Raw genomic sequence first — 20663 nt, 5'->3', positions numbered from 1 at the left:
TCAGATGAGCAGATGTATTCCCAGGTGTGCAGTCTGCTGCTGCTGAGAGTTTTGGTGCTAGGATAAGCAAGGAGCACCGTCCTGGGTCATTCATTTCCCTCAAATATTTTTGGAGAAAACACGATGTTTCATAAATAAACATAGCTATATCATGAGTTATAATGCAAATTAACGTAACTTTACGATAAACCAAATGGTCTTCACCTTTGCCCCAGGACACAAGTAGGCTCCTCTGTTCATGCTCTTCTCCTATAAAAGGGACCATAGTGGATATTGCAAGAAACTCTGAGAGCTGCTGAGGCGAGTTAACGCACCGCATATAGAAATCTGGAGGTATGGTTGTAGCTAATAGGAAGCCATTCTGGAATAGTCACAATATAATTCTTCAAGAAATCGCTAGTGTTAAGAAATGCATTAAACAGAAACTCAACTAACATGAGCTGCCCACCAAAGGAAGAGCTGAGGAAAGTTCAGCCTATGGTTTCTCCTGATCCAAGAACCACAGGCCTTCAACAGAATGGATCAGATCTCTCTCCCTCTCTCTCCCTTCCTCTCTCTCTCTCTCTCTCTCTCTCTCTCTCTCTCTCTCTCTCATTGTTCTAGGCTTAGTACCATCACCTTTAAGAGCAGTATTCCAGAAAAAAAAAAGCCATAGCCCAACAAAAATATCCCCCCCCCAAAAAAACTACAAAAAGTACTACAAAATTTGTTTGAACTGCCCTGGGGCCCAGATATTCTGACACCTTTTTTTCCCACTCTAGGTCATAGGGAGGCGCTTCCCTCAGGAAGTCAACCTTCTGACTCTGGTATAGCGTCCAGAGCATCCTTCTGACACCACAGAGCCCTCCCTATGACTGACATGTGATGCTGACCCCCAGCGGAGTCTGACCCACCTGAACACCTGCAGAGCAGGCACAAGTCAAGGAACTCCCGCTTGTTATTTCCACAGGAGAATTTACAGTGTTAAGAGAGACTCTTCTGGCTCTATAAGTGGCCTCCCTCCACCTTCTCACAATAACTACTTCTGCTATTCTCACCGAAGCCGCTATTTGGTAAGGGCTGATTGCCCTCTGAGTTAAGTGGTTATTGGCAAAGTGCAGAAGACAGAGCGGCACAGAGGTCAGCGTCAAAAGGGATGCCATACTTTCTTCCACCTTTCCTCTGTAGATAAGCCTACCTCTCAAATGTTCTCAAGTAAACTGTCTGTCCTTTGGTAATTGAAAGAAGAGAGTTGGGGCACCTGGGTGGCTCAGTCGGTTGGGCGTCCGACTTGGGCTCAGGTCATGATCTCGCGGTCCGTGAGTTCGAGCCCCACGTCGGGCTCTGTGCTGACAGCTCAGAGCCTGGAGCCTGTTTCAGATTCTGTGTCTCTCTCTCTCTCTCTGACCCTCCCCTGTTCATGCTGTGTCTGTCTCAAAAAAAAAAAAACCAAAACATTAAAAATACAAAAAGAAAATTAAAAAACAAAACAAAGAAGAGAAAAGGACACTTCTAAAAACTCTACATCAAGGTTACACCTTTTAGCAACAAAGCTGCTACTACACCTGGGTTAAACCATCAATTCCTTGAAGTTTCTATATATCTCCAGGCCTCCTTTGCCTTTGCTCAAACTAACAGAGCTCTATTATTTTTCTACTTCAGTACATTGTGGGAATTGCTTAGCCTTGAAATAAAAATTCATGAGGTGGTAGAGATAGATAACCACTCATCCAGAGGTAGCTGCGAAGGACATGCTTTGGTGACCTTCCTGTTCCTTAACTTTTTTTTTTTTTCTTTTCATTTAGCTCAGCAGGCAAGAAAACCATGGGAAAATTTCTTTTACTGGAAATCAGCCTTAAGAGACACCCCCAGGCTTCAGATGCAATGCCTGATTCAGACAGTGGCTCCACACACACTTGGTGGGGGTGCCCACCAGCCACGGCCCCTTCCTTTCGATTCCCAGCTTAGCAGACGATACATAAAGCACTCCTCAGAAAATCACCTCTTCTAATGTACTAAATGATACCCTGGTGCCCTGTGAGAGTTGATTTCCACCACTGTAGACATTAATTCACTTCATATAGTAAGCAATCTACTTCTTGAGAGTAATTGTGTTATAGCATCAAAGCCACTACTTTGCAAAATGTGGCAACTTCTCTTATGAACTACACCACAAATGGATTCTTGAAGAAGAAACAGGCTTTTTGTTTCCTTCAAATACTATTTCAAAAATGACAGTTATCATTATATATTTTCTAATAATCAATGAAAAGAAAACAACCTCAACATCTTGGTGACATATCAAAAGACTTTTTCTCATCTCTTTTAATCACTGTAGAAAATATTAAAAATCTTTTTTAGGTGGAAACCCAAATGGGTCGGAGATGAAGGAGAACGGACGTTCTGTCCGAGTGATCTGTGACCAAAAGAACATTGGAAAACCATGCAATCAGTTAGAAAGGCCAATTATCTGAGTCCTGATGAGAATGCATTCAATCGCTGCCTTGTCTTATGTAAACTTAGCCCCTCCACCTCAGTGTCAGAGAAGAACTTAGCTGGATTTTGGGATCCAGAAGACAAGAAAGCTGTCTAATGAGAAGGGCATGAAACCTGGAAAATGGCTGTGTCCCCTGGAGGGCCATAAGTACCCACTGGAAAGATCAACTGTAAGTTTTGGAAGGAAATTCAAACATTCATTTCCATTTCTCTAGAAGGGATATTCATTCACTCATTCTTTAACTCAGTATTTGTCAAGCATTTATTTGGGGCCACGTACTGTAGTAGTCTATGAGGATACAGAGAGGCATGAGATAAAGACATTTAGCAGGGCTGTGTCACAAAGGACCTTACGGGTCAATATGAAAGATTTGGATTTTAATCTAAGTACAATGGAAATTACGAAGGTTTTAGGTAAAGGACTGATGTGATATGGTTTGCATTTTAAAATACAATGGAGAGATGCTTGGAGTGGGGGATGCAGAATTGGTAAGAGTTTGTCAGAAGTCCATCAGTTCAGCAATAGGAAAATGCATCCGAGTAACAGGTGGGACCAAGATTCAAGTTACGTTTAATAAGAAGAGATTATTTTTTCTTTTTCCTTGAAAACTTCAGCATTTAACTCATTTACCTGTTTCCTTCTTCCCTTCCTTTACTCTTCCTTTTTTCCTTTTTGAAGTCGGAGAATCTTAAGTGTTTTTGCTGAATATAAGAGAAGTGTGGGTTGCTTGGGTGGCTCAGTCAGCTGAACGTCTGACTCTTGATTTCGACTCAGGTCATAATCCTGTGGTTTATGAGATCGAGCCTCATGTAGTGCTCTGTGATGACAGCACACAGCCTGCTTGGGATTCTCTCTACCCGCCCCCCCTACATTTAAAAATAAACAAACATTTTAAAAAGAGAGAAAGAAATGTAAGTTTATCATTAAAAATTGCCAAAACATGCCAGTGTATGAGAGAGAACATAAAACTGTTTCTCTCTTGCTATAATCTCATGCCAAGCATGTAACCATTGTCTACAGTTTTGTGTGTCCAGGTTTTATGGCTTTATGAACATAAAAAAAGAAAAAATATAAATTAATAATGGTGATTTGGTAAACAATCATCAGCTTTAATAAGTAAATCTGAAATAGCTAAATAATGGCCAACAATACAAAAAGGGTTCAGATAGATGGGTATGGGTACAGAAGAAGACATATCTAAGTAATATTACTCAAAGTGTGGCTATAAGACCACCTGAGTAATTCCTGTTTTTTATGCATCCCACTGAATCTCCAAGAATGCAGTCCAGGAATCTGCATTATAACTTACTTCCAAGGTGATCCCAGTACGAACTTAATTCAAGAACCATTGACTCAAAGTACGTAACTTGTCTTAAACGGTAAATAATTATACAGGTCTTCAAAATAGACAGGTATGACTTAAAAAATCTTTAACTTCCCTTTTAAGAAAAGTTTTTTTTTTCCTTCTAATTGTTTAGCCATCAAAATAGGTTTAGAAGCAAAAAAGTAATTGTCTTCCTCCTCTCTTCTATGTAGAAGGACCTCAATTAGTCACCTGGACTCTGTTTCTCAGTCACTCCTCCAATGGAAGAAAGTTGATTGGCAACTCAGGGGAGAAGCAGCTGACTACATTCTCCCCAGTCTGGCCTGGCACTTTCTTTGGGAAGCCCTCTTGTAGTGTGCTTTTCTTCCAATTCCTTCCATGCCACAGGCTTACTAGACATGGCTCATGGCTAAGTCAGAAAATCTACGGGGAATCCCAATTTTACTGGAAAGCTAGGTCCCATCCTTCACTTTACCTTTCAGCGGTAATAAAGCAGACATTTAAATGTACCTCTGACTTCTGCATCTGTCAACTAACTCCTAAGCAAGTAGGAGGGGGCTCTGCACTGCCTTCGCTGAACCTCAATATCAACTCAGTGGGTCATGGAGACTCGTCATTCTCATAAGCACTTAACACAAGTACTCTTCATCTTACTGTAGTGTTGTCTTCCTACACTGTTATGTGGAGTCCGTAAATTCTACCAATACACAAAAGCAAATACACAGGCTTTTGTTTTGAAATGCAAAACTTCTCCCCGTTCTGCAGTTACGGAATATCATTTCTTAGATCTCAAAGAAAAGTTGCTGACAAAAAGAAAGGGATTCTCCAGACATCTCAGTAAATATTTAATAATTCAGAAGACAGACAGGAAGGAAGGAAGGAAGGAAGGAAGGAAGGAAGGAAGGAAGGAAGGCAGACAGATTGACTCTAGCTAACCCTTAGTGCCCTTTGCTCCACCACAAACACTCCTTTGGCTAAGAAGGACATGGAAATAGCATGGAATTTGGGTGATACTCCTGTTCAGCCACTACCCAATACTCTGTGAGTCACCGAACACCCAAATACCCTTGGGCCTCCTCTTAGATCATAGGCGGCCTATTAGTTCCTTCCACTGTTTAACTCCTTCCTGCTTCTGTGGGCTTGTGCAGGACTCCTCACTAACAAAGGGCTATCCCTTTATTTTTCTTTGAATATAGCAGGACAATTTTTAAACACTAAAGTTTTCTCACATCAAGAAAGCCTGCAATGTCCCCAGGAGACCAAGGACAGCAGAGTGTCCGCAAGATGCAGTCAATGAACGGGTTTAATGAAAAAAATAATTAAAAGACTATCAAACACAAGTATGTTTTCCATAAAAAGGCAACATCCTGGGGGCTACAAGCTCTGGATCATGAATCAGGAAGTCCGAACTTTGGTTTCATTTTTTTTAACATCGATTTATGGCTTAACTTTGGAAAAGATGTCTAGCATTCCTGATGGTCTGAAAAAGTTTATATAAGGGGATTATAATCATCTGTAGGAACCAACGAATTGTTCCAACCCTATTCCAATGAGATTGGGGCTCTTAGGTGAATTACTTTGTCTCTTAGCTGTTTCTCAGGACTAAAAGTAGGCAAGTTGGATGGGAATCCCTTTAATGTCCCTCATTTAAAAGTTAAGACACAAGTGTTATCTCCAGATAGAGTTAACCTGTTGTTTCCCAGTATGTACTTGATGCTAGGCCGTGTGGGTGTTGGAGCAGAGGTGGGAGGTTAACTCTGTAAAGCTAACATCCCAAAATTGCTTTCAAAATATAATTAAGTTGCTTGGCAGAAACCTTCCATTCAGAATCAAAGTACACTTAGAAGACATAAGATACAGAAGATAGTACTGGGCATCAGTTAGATATAATGGCCATGAAATATTATCGGGCACTTTAATAACTAGTATTTTAAAACCTCTTAAAGTTTGTACCAACTGGTTAGATAAGAGAAGGTTTCTAACAAAATGTCCTCCTTGCTCCACTAATGGGTCTTGGATTTCTGTATGCAAATGCTCGTTTCTTTGCCCCAAGGTACCAAAGATATGTCTTGTCAGCTTAAAAGATGGTTGGTGCAGATCTCAGAGTGAGCCCCTGGTGTTTATTCAAATAGGGCTTTTGATTCTCAAGCAATTAGCCATTCGTGACATATGACACTGTAACTGATGTCATCAGAGTAGCCAATTAAGTGTAATTATGCACATGACACTCCATGATGCAAGGGACTCACAGCACAAACATATTTCCTGGTTTCTGGATACCACATATTTAATAATTTGGCTGAAATCCATTGCAACCTGATTATGAATTTGGCAATGACCCCCTTGAAGAAACGCAAACTGCTACTCTCCCAAGAAGTTTAATTTGGTATTCCTAGACTTTCCCTTCCTTTCTGCAGGATTTCCTACAACCTTAATTAAATGAATCAACTCTGCGACAGCAACCACTTCAGAGTGATTAACAAAAATAGGCCAGTAGGTTCATTTTGAGTTTATTTCTCTTTCAGCCGAAAGCACGGGAAGCCTTGGGTAACGCACAGCTGTGGAGAATTAGGCTCTCCTGACTTGATCAAGAGCTGGGTGAGTTCGCGAGGTGGTCGTATGACATCTTGCTCTATGTGTCCCACCACGTGGCTGGGAAATGCAAAAGGGGGCATAGGGCCAGAGGAGGAGCTCAGATTCGAGAATCAGGCAGGTGTGAATTCAAATCCCTACGCTCCTGCCTACCAGCTGTGAGACCTTGGACAGCGGGCTGAACCCTCTGAGGACTGCGTTCCTGGTCTGTGACTACAGATGAGAATTCCTGCTGCAAAGGGTTGTCATGAAGATTTAATGAAAGAAGCTGGTAGGATAAACAGTAAGCTCTCTATTAATGACAGGTCCCTTCTCCCCATAACCCCTACTCACTTTCAGTACTCTCCATTGCTGCCTGCATTCCTTCCTTTCCTCGTCCCTTTCCTCCCTCCCTCTTCCCTCTGCCCCTGCCCTCAAATACTTAGGACTAGTAGGGAAGACAAGTAATTAGAACTTTCAATACAGTGGTAAGTACATGGGTGTGTGGCTGAGGGGCAGGTAGTGGGGCAAGCAACTGGAAGGAACATTTAATCCAGTCCCAGACCAGGCAAAGCTTAGGGTGAGCTGGTGGTGAGCAGTTGGTGATTATACACGGAGGACAGAGCTCGTACACAGTGAGAGCATCAGGTGCAAAGGCCCAGAGGCCAGAGGAAGCCCAGAACTGTAGGGAGTTCCGTCTGGCTGGAGGCAGGGCACAAACACGTTGCAGGAAATGAAAGCAGAAGTGAGCAGCAGCTAGATCTTGAACTACTTTGTAGACCTCGTTGAGGTCTAGAGGGCAACCAGGGGCGACTGCAGGGTTTTAAGAGGCGAAGAGACAGGCTACAACTTGCGCTTTAGAAAGACGGTGGGCGAGGTATAGAAATTAGTCAACATAGTGAAGCCAGATGGGAGGCCTTTGGAGTCCTCCGGGGAAAAGGCAACAGGCAGCCAGACCCAGAGTTATTATCCTTTCTTTAAAAGAAGAATGACCCTTGGGAACCTCTGTGAAGTTTCTAGCTGGTCGACTAGGCTTACCACTTTCTCCACCTTGCCGGTGTTAACAGTTTATAAGCATGAATAGTTGCTAGTATCATTTTTATATTTCCTTTGTGACTCACGGTATTTAAGTGAGGGTCACGGTCCAGCTGGTGACTGCTGTAGAGTCAGTCACCTTCCGAGGCAGTGACCAACGCTTGTTTCTGTGCCAAGAGAGCCTTGCTGACTAAACTACCTGCTAACCCAACAAAGCAAGCAAAACAAACTCCTTGACTAGCTTTCTCTGGAATTTGATTACATTTAAGACCGTGTTGGGTGTGCATGCGCACGTGTATGTGTGTGTGGGGGGGGAATGTTTCACAAAATATAACCTCCCCACTTCAATCACCTTCCCCACCTACTCCAGCTAGCACTTAGGAAGACCTATCAGGACCTATTAGTGTTTAATAAAACATGCTGCATCAATGTAGTTGAAGGGCAAAGTGCTTGAAGAATTCGAATGTCCTAAGAAATGTGCCAACTCCGACACTCTTCTGGAGAAACTCAGTCCTTCCAGAAGCAATTCCTCTAAATTATAATTTTACTAAACTTCAAATTAGAAGGAATTGCTCTTTGGAGGTAAAAATAAATAAATAAATGAAAGAATCTAATACTTACCTTGAAAAATAGCTTGCAAACAACCTAAACGGAAAAAGAAAAAAACTCAATGGGGCATGGGGCTGCTTGGCATGTAGGACTCATGTTTAAAAAATGTGCTCTTAGATCCACAAACATACAGTGACCACTGCCGTTCAGAGGCACAGAAGCAAATAGCAGAGGGCATCACTTTAACACTGGCAATTTTAAAAATTATTTGGGCTCGCGATATATTTCTTTGCCAGAGAGCAATGAAGTGTGAAACCAATCCAGTGAAGCCAGATAGATTGGGACACCACTACTTACATATTTTTACCAAGCATTCAACATGCAGACACCATTCGAACTCTATGGTTCAACATCATAAATCCTCCTGTGAGGCTCATTTGTTAATATTTGGGCCCATTTATCATTCCAGAGGATAACCACAAAGGAAAACACGATTGAACACAGCCGATCCATAATATTCGCATGTTTGCATTGGGGCCTAATTTAAACAAAAAGAAACTTCTCTGTGTTTTCTTCTGAAGCCACCTCCCGTGCCCACACGGGTCTTGGGGATGCAAATAGATTTATAAAAAATGTTCCTACTTCTGTTCTCTTTCCTTGCCCCTGACCATTTTAATACACTACCGTTTGGCAACTGCCTATTACGCATCGTTCCCCGTGAGAAGCGCTTTACGAACAGGGTCTCGCCGAATTGCAACAATGAAATGATGTGGTGAGGACTGCGGTAGCAGAGTAGGACAGACCGGATGGCTTAAAACAATAGAAATCATTTTATCGTTTATCTTTTGAATGTGTTTGCATCTGGGTTGTCCGTCATTAATTGTCTCGTGGTTCTGGAGGCTGCAAGTCCCCAGAGGAGGGCCTGATTCCTTCTGAGGGCTAGGAAGAAAGGATCTGTTTCAGGCCTTGGACTGCCCATCTTCTCCCTGTGTCTTCACATCTTCCCTTTGTCCATGTCTGAGTCTAAATTTCCTCTTCTTCTGGGGCACCTGGGTGGCTCAGTCAGAAGAGCGTCCGACTTTGGCTCAGGTCACGATCTCGCGGTTCAGAGTTCGAGCCCCACATCAGGCTCTGTGCTGACAGCTCAGAGCCTGGAGCCTGCTTCGGATTCTGTGTCTCCCTCTCTCTCTGCCCCTCCCCTGCTCAATGCTCTGTCCAGCTCTGTCTCAAAAATACAAACATTAAAAAAAAAAAATTAAATTTCCTCTTCTTCGAAGGTCACTGTTCATATTGGATGCCTCTTTTTAACTTAAGTCCCTCTATAAAGACCCTGCCTCCAAACACAGTCATATTCTGAGGTACTCAGCTTAGGACTACGACATGAGTTTTGTGGGGGACACAATTCGGCCATTAACATAGGCATTCTTTTCCCATTTTACAGCTGAGGAAATGTGGGCTTGGAGTGTCCGAGGCCAGAAAGCGAGTCAACTGTGAGGTGACTATTTCCCGGAGTCTGATTCCAGGCAGCAAGTTCTTATTCACCCCAAACTGCTCTCCAGTCCTGACCCCAGCCTATGCCGTATCCCATCCCTCTAGCCCATCCCAAGGTTCACCACTGGTATGAAAGTGAGTCACTTGATGAAGCAATACAGAAAAATAATTTTCTGCCAGAAGGAGAAATGTAAACAAAGGCACCTTACATGTTTTTATTCATTATCTATTTAACAGGGGATGGTAATATGCATTTTAGAAGCAGAATATAAGAGAACTTAACCCTGTAATCTAGGAGAACACCAATGACGGACATGACCAATGCAAACAAGTTGAAAAGATAAATGATAAGAGCTGAAGAAATGTCTGTATTAACTGGATAATGAAAGGATTCCCATTCAACAAGAGCAAAGAGATAAGTAGAACCAGAAGGAAGTTTCATATTTAGATTAGGCTGGTCTGAAGGAAATCTTCATCTCTTTTCCTGTTATTCAAGAACGACTGTGGGAAGGGTTTCAGGAGCCTCCAAAAACAGCTCAGTCTTAACTCATAAAAAAAAATTTTTTTTTAATGTTTATTTTTGAGAGAGAAAGAAAGAGAGAGAGACAAAGTGTGAGCTGGGGAGGGGCAGAGAGAGAGGGAGACACAGAATCCGAAGCAGGCTCCAGGCTCCGAGCTGTCACAGAGCCCGATGAGGGGCTCGAACCCATGAGACGTGAGATCACGACCTGAGCGGAAGTTGAACGCTCAAACGACTAAGCCACCCAGGCGCCCCTCAATTCACTTTTTTAAAGCCCATTGTAGATTTTACATATTTTGTCCCCGTTCATCTTCAGGAATGTGTTATCATTACAAAGTTTGTAAACATGGTCATGAGTAAAATGGCATATTCACGGAAAATTGTAATTCCTTAGGTCATAAAAATGAAACTTAACATCAACTCTTATAAAACTTGATTCCATATTAAAACATCAAAGTCAGCTGAAGCGGCATCTGGCTAGGTTTCTCAGTCACCAGTCATTTAAGAGAAAATAAGAAGAAATCTGCAACATCCTTACCACTGTGTAAACACTGGAAAATGATTCTGAGCATCACAGGTACGTGAATAACACCTCTGTAATGAGTGAAACTTGTGTTCCTCAAGTGATGCAACATTAGCCACAACTTTCTGGCCAAAGCTGGCTTGAAATGAAATTTACACATAATCAAATGTTCCCATATTATATCAGAACCTGATCTGAACAAAATTAAAAGCTAATTGGTCACATATTTTAACATCGATGAATAGTGCACACCTCTATCAGTCCCACCGTGGGGTTATCCTCGGGAGTATGGAAAGACAGAGAAGGCCACCCTTTAGCTTTGTCCCAATGAGTTACTCACGTTGACAACTCTAATTTTAGTCCTATGGCCTTATGTTCATTACGGACAATGAACTTGATACTGTTTTCCCCCTTTCTTTTATAAAGATCTGTCAAAAGATAAGCATCATTGGCCCAAGCCACACCCTTTATCAAATACTAAAAATTTCTTATAACGAGCGGCACCTGAGTGGCTCAGTTGGCTAAGCATCTAACTTTGGCTCGTGTCATATCTCACAGTTCGTGGGTTCGAACCCTGCATTGGGCTCTGCGCTAACAGGGTAGAGCCTGCTTGGGATTCTCTTTCTTTCCATCCCTCCCCAACTCACTCGCTCTCAAAAATAAACTTACAAAAAATTTCTTATAATGCAAAACTTGTCAAGGAAGTATGGGTGTGCATACACACGTTTTAATGAATTCAAACCTAGGAAATGACTTCAAGTGCAGGTGTATAAAGGAATATGATACACAGCTACAGGCTGTGAAAAAATAAAATAAAATCCAGAAACAAATATCCAGAAGCCATCTTCCCTGTTTTTCTGGGTGGGACCATATCCAGTAAAAAATTCAGCCCATTAGACAACCTAACAATGAGTTCTTATCTTTGGAAACCATAGTGTTGCCCTCAAACAGTAATATATTTTCACCGTTTCTCCCAATCCTACTGGAAAGCACAGTGACACAATTCCAATGCATATGTAAATAATTACTAAGCAGCAGATAATTATGCCCAAATCAATAGCTGGACAGCTGGGTTACTCTATGTCAAAACCCAGGCAATTCAATGAAAGCTCCCCTGAGAAATATTCTCGGTTGTTATGGTGAATTTTGCTGTTACTTTTGCATTTTGATTGATTAATACACAATGCACCTTGGCATATTTTCTATTTGGAATGCAAAATGCTCGTAACACAGGAGAAGACTCAGTTGAATTCTCCTACTATTGCTTAATGGATTTTTCCTTAAGCTTTCAGAAACGCAGCAGAAATTTTAAGTTTTACACCTTTAAAAGGACTTCACTTCAGCAATCTAAAAACAATACGCTAGCCTAAAGTGAGATGACAATTGAAGGGGACAAATGGATCAAGAAATCGCTAGCAGATTATTTTCTTTTATAATCTCAGAACAAGAAGTTGAGAGTAATTCTTGGAGATGTATACATCTGACACCATCAAGTATACAGTTAACTTGAGGATTGCTGCATTAGTTCTACCCGGGTTCATGGAGAGCATTTACGTGTGCTGAACTGAGACAGCGCATATCATGTGTGTGTTAACCTTCAAAGGGAATGGAGAAGAAACATGAGAAGGACATTCCAAACATTAAAACATATTTCACTGGGCAGCAGTGAAATCTAGTTCCTACTGCGGTTTTCTTCTTCCGTCTCCCGCAGTTTGCCTCAACTGGTCTATTGGGGAGAATCTAACATCCTTTACACATAAGTGTTCCGATCTTCCTCTCTTAAATCACTCCTCACAATCCCCGCCTCACTTTCTCAGTGCCGACAGCCAGGCTCACCGTGGACAAAATGTGGTGTTGTGTGCTGGGGACCTTGTGGCGATGACAATTTCATTTAACTTATGTGCTATCTCAGTTGGTGATGTGATTTAGGGAGGTGACTCGAGTTCTATCAGCTGATCCCCAAGGAGGAGTAGGACAGCTTCAACCAAGCATGTTTGGCTTCTTGTCCCCAGACAATTGCACTGACCTATGGTAACACGGACTACCACCTTCTTTATGTATTCCTGGAAATTTCTATTTCATCTTGTTTCTTTTCTTTTCTTTTTTTCTTTTCTTTTCTTTTCTTTTCTTTTCTTTTCTTTCTTTCTTTCTTTCTTTCTTTCTTTCTTTCTTTCTTTCTTTCTTTCTTTCTACACACAAGGCTTCCTTTTCTCTCAGTTGGCTGCCATTTGAAATTATAGACCTTATGTCTTTGATCCTTATTATTGTCAAACTTGAAGAGATCTGGTTAACTTTCTTCCATCACACAGGAAAACAACACATTCTTCCAAACTTCTTCACCCCACATCCCTGTAACTTGTCGCAGCCCACTCTTCTGATTTGCATTGGAAATACAATTCGTAATTGCCTACAAATTAACTATAGAATTTAAATTTCTCTTCCGGGATTACTAGCATAGTCCAATCTATTTTGCTTCAGTTTCTATTTGACATGAGTATTTAAATGTAATTTTTCATTAAACAGATGATGAATGAAGAACATAATTTAATGGTGTTGTGCCTAATAAAATGAGAAGGGTTTGGACAATAATCACTAGTTGGGATTTTTTTTCCCAGAAAATTAAATGTTCAGTTTCTGTATGCCTCTTTTTGTAGGCAAAGAGCCTCTGCTATCTCATGATTCCTCTGGCAAAACATTAAAACTAAGCTGGTGCTGGAGAGTTGAATACACACTGGAATTTCCATATACACATAGATGTGTCCTCATGAATTGGATTTTCAGAGGGGATGCTCATCTTTTCACACCAGCACCACCCACGTGTTACTTTCTTACATCAACATCATGATGATGGGTATGTTCACTTTGAAATGTGCTTACATTCCTGTGTTCAGTGTGAAAACATTTTCTTTTCATCTCCTCTTTATGAAAGAGCCACCTTTTATTCTGCCACAGTATCTCTAAATTGTGCCACCTAAACCGTGTTTTGTGGTCTCTGAGAAAAAGGAGATCGTGACTTGCACTTGGTAGCTCAAATCTCTTCCTACTCACATCTCCCAAATAAAACAAATAAAAGGACGTCAGAAGAACCAGGCAATGTGTAAACTAAGGTCTTCTGTGCTCAGAGGTTTTGCCTGATAAAAGTGTGCTTGTGTGTGGAAATGTGTTCCTGGCGTAACAGTAGGTCGCTGTTTTACCCCTGCAGACAATTGAAAGAACCAAAGTGCAGTCTACCGAAACCAAGTCTAAGATTAAATATTCCAAGTACAAGTGAATGAACAGATAAGCTATTGGAACACACTGTGAGTAGAAATATAAAACTCAGAAGACCTAAGTTCCCTTAAAGTCCTTTCTGAGTTTCCTATCTTCAATTTCTGATTACTCAGCCGAAGGGAACAGGCTCCCTAGGACCTAGTAATTGAACAGGATTCAAGATGGGAAAGAGAGAGGTCTGTATGTAGATGGAGATTTTCTGGGAAACATGCACGCGAGCACGCGCGTGCGCACACACACACACACAAACACACACACGCACAGTATAAAATGCTTCTAAACCTTAAAACATCGAAGGCCAGCAGGTCTGCTGGTCCGTCATCAATGAATGAGGCCAGTCAATGAAATAAAATGAAGAGCTCTCAACACAATCAAAAAACAAGAGAATCTGCATCCAACTGAACTTGTGATATCAAATCCTAAACATCTGGCCACAAAATGCTGGATTTTTCCTTGTCGTTGATACATGAATGCCTAAATTCTCTAGCTGGCCAATAACCTCAATACCTCTCAGCAATAACCTTCACACACCATAATCTTCATTAGTGTGCTTCATCCCTAATTCTGCAGAAAATCTTTTATCACCAAATGCATCCACTGCCTCTCCTCTATAAATTAGTTCAAACATATGTCACTCTTCATCTATTACCCTGATCATGCTCAAATCTCAGTAACTTCCCCAAATGCTCCTAGCTTCTCATCTATAGTTTCAAAATTTTGCACAACTGAATCTTACCAGGGGGTCCCTTCCCATTGCCCATTCTTTCGTCAAATTCCCCAAATCTAGCCATAATTTTTAAATCAACAGATTTTCTACGGATTTCTTCCATTTATTCCCATATGTATTTTCTCCCTATTCATCCTATAAATAAGCTTATATTTTCTGTCCCTCAAGTTCTATTTTATTCAAAACCAGAGTGGAGCTGAGACATCAGTTGGGTTTTGGTAAGCATTTCTAATTTTACCTTAATTTGATTATCGAAAAACATGATTTTAACAAGTAATGCCAATCACAGCAAAATAAACCCTTCTATTTTAATACAGATAATTCAGTTTTTAAATTAGTTTCTATTTTCTTTATAATTATGTGTTTTATCTAATGTGTATATGCATGCTCATATGTGATTTTGAATCTATCCTATATTATGCTTGTATCAGCACTTACAAATACGTACAGCACACTTAAATGTCTAATTATTTTCATCTTGCCCTTTGGTGAGGATGTTGAGATCAGTGTCTGAGATTCCTCGAATAATGGTTTAATGTTTATTATATTATTTAAATGTTATTATTATCCTACCTCTACCTTTCCATGCAGAGGCCCCGGAAACAAGTTTCAGTGAAGTTTACAGGAAGGAACCAGCTCATTTGGTTTAGCTGAACATGTAAGACTCAAGGATTCTTTTTCACCGGCCAGAAATAATTATAACCAGACCCATTAACAAGACTCTGCTTCCATAGGCCTTCCTCAATCAGATAACCTTTATTTAATGTCTTAGGGCTGTGTTCTGCTGAAACTTGCTCTGGTCGGTCCTCCTAGTGAATTTATTATCCAGGAATGTAATTTAATCTGTGATTTCAATTTCCCACCAGCAGATCATATTTGCCATTACTGTCCCTAATAATATCTATGTATAGATAGATAGATAGATATAAATATATAGATATTATATCTATATATTGGAATGAATATATATATCTATATAGATATAGATATAGATATAGATATATTCATTCCAGTTGTTCTTTACTCTGGGAAAACATAGGGTTAAAACCAAGTACTCTTCCTAAAAGAATACGGTACACACTCCTAATGTATACCATCTATTATTGCCAGAGACCATCACATTTAGCAGACTGATCCCTTAGATCCAGATGTTTGCTGCTATACAAGTAAAATACATGTGCTCAGGGCTTGAGATGCAGAGGAAAATGTGGACTTGTGATGTCAGCTCACATGGAGTGACCTACCCAACACAGGGGTTTACATCACAGGGACAGCAGAAATGCGCCACAATAAAAAAAAAAAAAAGAAAAGAAAAAAGAAATGTGCCACAATAGGGGTGCCTGGGTGGCTCAGTCGGTTAGGCGTCCGACCTCTGCTCGGGTCATGGTCTGAGCTTGAGTTCCAGCCCCACATTGGGCTCTCTGCTGCCAGCATGGAGGCCACTTCAGATCCTCTGTCCCCCTCTCTCTCTGCCCCTGCTCCACTCATTCTCTCTCTAAATAAACTTAAAAAAAAAAAAAAAGGAATACACCACAATATCTGAAAAACCTGAATTTGGATTTCTAGACTCCTCTGGCATTTATATAAGACCCACAAAAAAAGTGAATCCCAACCATGCACCTACTTGACTTTAAAAGAGGCCAGTGATCAAGCTTAATTTCAAGACCTAATTACACGAGGCCTCCGTGTTTCTCATCTCTAAAAGGAAAAGTCATTCTCAACCAGGATAATAATGCAAGATGAGAAGAACCACATGGGTAGTTTGAAAGATTACACATATCAATATAATATAATCTCATCTTCGGAAAAAGCATCTTATTGTTTTAATTACACAAATGAAAGAAACTGAAGGTTAAAGAAAACCGGGGCAAGGGATTTTTTTTTTTTTTAAATCAAAAGAGAGTCTGGGCTTAAAATAGCCAAAAACCAGTGAGTGAAACACTCTTCCAGATCTAAGACCTATGGTTTCCGCCTCCAGAGAACAGACTGCTCCACCATCAGCATTTGGCACAGAACGTGGAAGGGCTGGTTATTTCCTGTAATTAGTACTGCGTATCAGCAGTAATAATGAATTTTAATCTTGCTTTGATTAAATATAAAACATTTCATTCAAATATTAGTCAAACACGCAGACAACACAAACATCCGTTCAGATCCTTGTATGACTTGGCTTATCCTAACCTCAAACAGCCCCAGAGTACCCCAGGCCTGCGAATCTTGTATCATGTAAATCACATCCTGAAATGTTTTTAAGAACTTACAACTTGTTAGTTAATAACTAGCTAACAATGCGTATCCTGTTTATCTTAAAATCACTCCTGACAGACGAATGGGCTTCAGACCAGACTCACGTGGACAATCTCCCCGGTGAGTAAAACGTTTCACACTTAAACATTTAATGTTTAAAGATCAGGACTGTTAGTTAAATGAATTAATCTGGTGTGAACACTATTTGCATTTTTAACATCATCAGAATTTCTTTCACCCCCAGCTGTTTAGTACATTGCTTGTATGATTATAATTAGCAAGAGAGGGAGAAAAAAGTCATTTCATTCAATGCTAAATGGCGTTCAAGAATTCTCCAAAGAAACACTGAACAAGTGGGTGGGGCAAGGGAGGCAGGAGGGCTCTTTTTAGAGACAAGGCACCCTTTCAGTATGAGGAAGCCCAGTGCCTTAAGACAGAGTTCATTTTCCCACATGTATCCAGTATTCAACCCACTCATCCGAATATCCTGGTAATATTTTTTAGCCCCTACATCGTACCAGGCATTGTGCTAGATGATGAAGGACATCAAGTCACACAGAACAACAAGTTTCTGACTGACGACCGGGCTGGAAAGTTAGTTGACCTCTACCTGGGTCAAGAGAGTCTGAGATTCTACCAGGGAGCTGTTAGCAATCAAGTTCAAATGCATGTGGTCTCAGCATCCAGGGGCTTTGGGAGGACGACGAAACCTTTCCCAAGAACTGGCGGGAGTCTCTGCCTCCTCTATACCAACTTCCCCTCACTCTTCCGGTTCCAGCCACGCCCACTTCCTTTCCCTTCTCTAAACCTGCGGAGCCAACTTCCACCATGGGCTGCCCTGGGGGGACCCCTCCACTGAAAGCCCCTGTCAGGCACCATCTTCCTCGAGGTCCTGGCTCTCAAGTTACCGCCAGGCAGTCCGCACAGCATCCTCTGTCGTCTCCAGCCATTCACAATTCTCAGTCATCTGGTTGACCTGCATCCCTGTCTCTCTGCTAGAATATACACGGAGTGAGAGCCGGGACCTTCTCCGGAGAATATCACATCCGAGTTAAGTTGAAAAGACCAGCAGAAGTTAGCAGGAGAACAAAGGAGAAAGGGGAGCAGTGCTTTTATACACATATTCATTTATGCAAAAAAGTATGAAAGCACATGGGCTATTTGCTTTGAGATAAGGGATTTATGTTAAATCTCTTTCTTACTCGGTCTCTGCCGCAGTGGCCTTGTTACTACCCACAAACAATGGCAGGGCTGACTAATGGAACACACCCTGCGTGAAACTCCACACGGGCTGATTTGTGTACATTAACTCCTAAAATCGAATCCACCTTGCCACCCCACTAGGTAGGGGCTGAGATACCAAAAAAAGTGAAATAAACTGCCCAAAGTCACTCAGCTAACAGAACAGAGCCAGACTTCCAGTACAGGCTAGTCAAACTCCACAGCGCTGAAATACTGAGCTGGACATAACTCTTTTTGTATTTGGGCAACGAACGTTCCTAGTACAGTAGCAGAAGGTGACAGGGAAGGGCGAAGAGCAGAACACCTGGCCTGCGTGCTGGGCTCAGGCATGGTACAAATGGTAACCGCCGTGCCCGACTCATCGGTCCCATCATGCTCCGGGCCAGGGGGGAGCCCAGGACGACCACCTCAGGCCCGCAAGTGCCTGTTTCCTCCAGGATGCCTGGAGACAAGCGGTGCGGCTTTCTGTGTTTGCTATCTTATGAAGAACGTTGGGACTGGCTGAGCCATCAACAGACGTTTGGAATTGCACAGAAGTTAACTTGTTGAATTGCGTAGACACCCAGGAGCAGCACAGGAGAGAACGGAGCTCAAGCTCACATCAGTGGAAGGAACGGATGTACAAGTGGGGAGCCCAGGGCAGAAGGAAGGGGTGCGGGCAGACAGCTCAGGAAGAACTAACTCCTCAGTGAACACCACTGACTGGTTGTCACCATCCCTGCCTGTCTCTCCACAGGTCAGCCTGCGAGTTGCCCCTGTGTGAAATCAGGCTGGTGAGTAGGCAGGTCATGAGGAAAACTCCTCCTCATTTCTCCCAACTAATTTGGTAATTCCCAGAAGACCTGGAAAATAAAGAATAGATGATTCATGGGACACAGCAATGGTCTCTATTCTAACCCTTGTGGGTTACTTATAGAGAATTACTATCAAAAGTCTGAATACACACACACACTTATACACACCGTACCAACCTTCTGAATGTCCCTGCTCTGCCCTCTGCCAACCTCTCATCTGGCCCTTATTTAAATAAAGGCCAAACTTTATCTGTCATTTGTGCCTAGGTCTGACGCCCCCCCCACCTTTTTTAATGTTTTATTTATTTTTGAGAGACACAGAGAGACAGAGGATGAGAGGGGGAAGGGCAAAGAGAGAGAGAGGGAGACACAGAATCTGAAGCAGGCTCTAGGCTCCGAGCTGACAGCACAGAGCCCAACACGGGGCTCAAACCCATGAACCGCAAGATCATGACCTGAACCGAAGTCAGACGCTTAACCAACTGAGCCACCCAGGTGCCCCACACCTGGTATTTTTACATTTTGGGGTGCTTATTGGCCTTAAATCCTCTGTGGCAATGACCCTGTCTTACTCATCTTTGTAGACAGATGACTAGCACAAAAGCTGGGACACAGAAAATTCTAAGTAAAGGCTGCATGAGGGAGTGAATGAAAGAAACCTCCCTAGCTTTTTTAAGACAATGCAAATCGAAAGAAATGAGTTATATTCCTCATTCCTATTGACAACAACTTTAAATGGCAATATAATATCATTAATTGATTTAATGTTCTCATCCATTATTTTATTCACCCTGCCTTCCCTAGCAATCAGGAAGCAAAACTATGGTAACATCTCAATTATCACCTAAACTAAGGAACAATTTGAACATATGTGCACTATTGGCCTCAGAATAACTCAGGCATTTTGAGTTTTAGAGGTTTTCTGGTAAAAAACCTAGACACTTAAAGCTATTCTCTTTAATTAAAAAAAATAATTACCAAGGAAAAATTAATCTCTGACAGTATTTAACTAACCAACCAGAAAATGTCAACTGAACAAGTCACAGAAGTTTCTGTTCATTGTCTAAAGAGGACAAATTTAACATCATCCGTTATTTAAATGCCTCGAGGACTCCTATCTGCTTCATGGGTCAAATTAGCTGTGATTTCCAGTGGAGTAGAAATGTAAGAAGGAAAGCACCTGGGGTGGAAGAAAGATCTCATGTGGCCTTCAAAATTCAGACTTGATGGGGGGGCGCCTGGGTGGCTGAGTCGGTTAAGCGTCCGACTTCATCTCAGGTCATGATCTCACGGTTTGTGCGTTCGAGCCCCACATCGGGCTCTGTGCTGACAGCTCGGAGCCTGGAGCCTGCTTCAGATTCTGTGTCTCCCTCTTTCTCTGCCCCTCCCTTGCTCACGCTCTGTCTAGGTCTCTCCCCAAAATAAACAAACATTAAAACAAAATTTAGACATGACAGAGTTCTGAGGTTGGTTTGAGGCTCTTCTATTATGGGCTATCCTTACAAATGTGTACTTTTGCCTTTGAAAATAATTTTCTAGATGATCAAAACTAAATTTCCTACAATCAACAAAATTTTCATTGACTATTGATTGGTATAAGATTTCAGGGTTTCCAGGATGTCACTACGGAAGGACAAATCTTGCTTCACAGCCCTGACATTCCAGAGTATTAAGTGACTTTTCTGTCTCAGCTTTGGTAACCTAATCTATGCTGGATGAATAAATCAACCACATTATTATTGTTACCACTAAGATATTATGTTTGATGAAGGATCTTGGCCTTTCCCAACCCAAGCAGACCCACAAACTACCAGCCTGTCGCATTCCATAGGCAAAATCGTAAATATTTGGGAAATAAGACGCCAACAAGTTTGCGCCAGATTATGTCGGTCGT

The sequence above is a fragment of the Panthera tigris genome, chromosome B2, assembly GCF_018350195.1.
Source record: "Panthera tigris isolate Pti1 chromosome B2, P.tigris_Pti1_mat1.1, whole genome shotgun sequence".
NCBI lineage: Eukaryota > Metazoa > Chordata > Mammalia > Carnivora > Felidae > Panthera > Panthera tigris.
The sequence above is the reverse complement of the archived record's forward strand: the minus strand, read 5'-3'. Positions refer to the sequence as shown.